Genomic DNA, 2156 nt, shown 5'->3' on the forward strand with positions numbered 1-2156 from the left:
TCTTTCATGGGATGACCTTTTTTCATTACTATGGGAAGTTGGTATCGCGACCTGATTTAGTCACACCCTTGTGGGTGTGGGATACAAGCATTTGGTTTTGGTTTATTTTGTCACACCCCCAAATTACCATATGCTGGTTTTACCGCGAGGCGTGCGACGTACCAGGATCTTGCCGCTAATCATGTAGAACTAATAGTAAATAATGTTAAACACAATCATCATATCCAACATGAATAGTGTATTCCAAAATAAACGTTTCAAACAAAAGTATGTATTCAGCGGAAGCAAAAGTAAATGTTTCAAAACAACCAAAACCATTTGTTTTAAAATTCATAATATTAAATGTTCTCTTCAAACAACACGCAACATGACACTTCAAGCTCCTTAGACTGCAAGTTTCTGTGCACTTATGTACCTAACGACCTGCAAATCAAGCATATGAGTGTCAATAGAAAGTTGGCAAGTCCACTAGTTTTGTTCAACGTAAATAATACATTCAAACATTTGAAATAAGGGTTATGTGGGTTGATCTGAAAAATATAGTGTTAAAATATGACCAAAAAGCCAAATCATTTTGAATTCAATAGAATTAAAAGCTTCAATTGTTATCTAGTAGAAAAACCGTACTCCAAATTGTTCTGTGTAGGTAAATTAAACCAATTGCATATATAAATATCCGTTATTATATTTATATAAATACATGATATTTCAAAATGAGGATCTTAAAAATTTGGGGGACCAAACATAGGGTTTACTTTTTTTGTTAAGTAGGCAACCCTGTATAGGACGACTATACAGTTATCAAACTAGGAAACAATAATAGGTGTGCGTTTACCTCACACACCACCAGCCGCAGGTTTCATCGAGACGTTTGAGATATACCAGCCTGACATATGACGAGCAAACTTAGATAATCTAAACACATACGAAAAAATAAAAAAACAAAAATAAAATTTGAATTATTTTCAATTTTTTATATAATATAATTTATCATGTCAAAAGGCTTTAGGTGGTAATATATATAGATCGTCATTGTTAAGTAAAAATCACACCTTAATATTATAATTTTGTTTTAAACCATATTAGATTATATAAAACAATATTTTTTATTTTTAATTTTACAACATCGCTTGATTCCTCTTTTCTTTCTTTACTTTTTCTTTTTTTTTTTTTTTTTTTTTTTTGCAATTTCACCTTTGACTTTCTCAAGTAGTTTGAATGGTTTTGGATTTTACCTTTCTCAATTGAGCCATTGAAACGCCATGAACAATCAACATGCTATAGTCTGCTCCAAAATGATTAGCCAGACCCGTTTGTGATGTGAGATCGGTGAATAACACCAAACCTAATATTTATAACCAACAAAACAAGCAAAAAACATAAAATCCTCATAACTACACGTCAAAGTGATGTGAGATCGGTAAATAATAGCAAACCTAACATTTATAAGCAACAAAACAAACAAAAAACACAAAATCCTCATAACTACACCTCAAATAAGGAACAAAAAAATTCCTCATAACTACACGTCAAATAAGGAACAAAAAGAATATTTGTTACAAATTCTTCTTCATTTGTTTATAGATCCATTCTAGAACATGCTTATACAAAAATAAAAATTCTAAAATTGTATTTGGCAATGAATTTCTTAAATTTTCAAACCGATAGAGTTAGTTTGCGTATATGTTACATCAAAACCAACAAAATCAAAGCATACATATCCATACAATTAATTAAACCAAAATTCTCACATTAGTACTTTTGAAAACAAAAGGTGATTTTTAAAAATATAAAGAAAGATTATCAGGCAAATCAAATTAGATAAAAGTAAAATAAATAAAAGCTCTTACATTTGCACCGAAAAAGAGATGCCATCTTTGGGGCAAAGATGTGGATGAATGAGAGAAGAAAGGGTGCGGCGGTGATTGAGTGATTATAATGAAAATGGTATTGTGTTCGTATAAATAGGAACTGTGGGGTTACCCTAATGCAAATTTTACTATAATTACCCTAAGAATTTTAAGAGCTTTCAAAATTGAACCCAACTAATATAGAAAATATCATTTTGATCTATCATAATGCAAATAAAGTTATTCTTTTACTAGTAAATTAGAGTTTTCGACCTTTAGGTATATTGTGAATTTCACTTTTAATCC

General features: G+C 30.3%; 1 long non-coding RNA gene across 1 annotated transcript; it reads right to left on the minus strand.

The window, feature by feature from the left end:
• Positions 1-218: 218 nt before the first annotated feature.
• On the minus strand, positions 219-1928 carry LOC110939167. Its single transcript, XR_002592027.1, has 4 exons — positions 1851-1928; positions 1236-1345; positions 836-886; positions 219-423 (listed from the first exon to the last, which is right to left on the minus strand). It is a non-coding gene; the product is annotated as an uncharacterized LOC110939167 (long non-coding RNA).
• Positions 1929-2156: the final 228 nt, after the last annotated feature.

This window comes from Helianthus annuus, chromosome 5 (genome assembly GCF_002127325.2).
Source record: "Helianthus annuus cultivar XRQ/B chromosome 5, HanXRQr2.0-SUNRISE, whole genome shotgun sequence".
Classification (NCBI taxonomy): domain Eukaryota; kingdom Viridiplantae; phylum Streptophyta; class Magnoliopsida; order Asterales; family Asteraceae; genus Helianthus; species Helianthus annuus.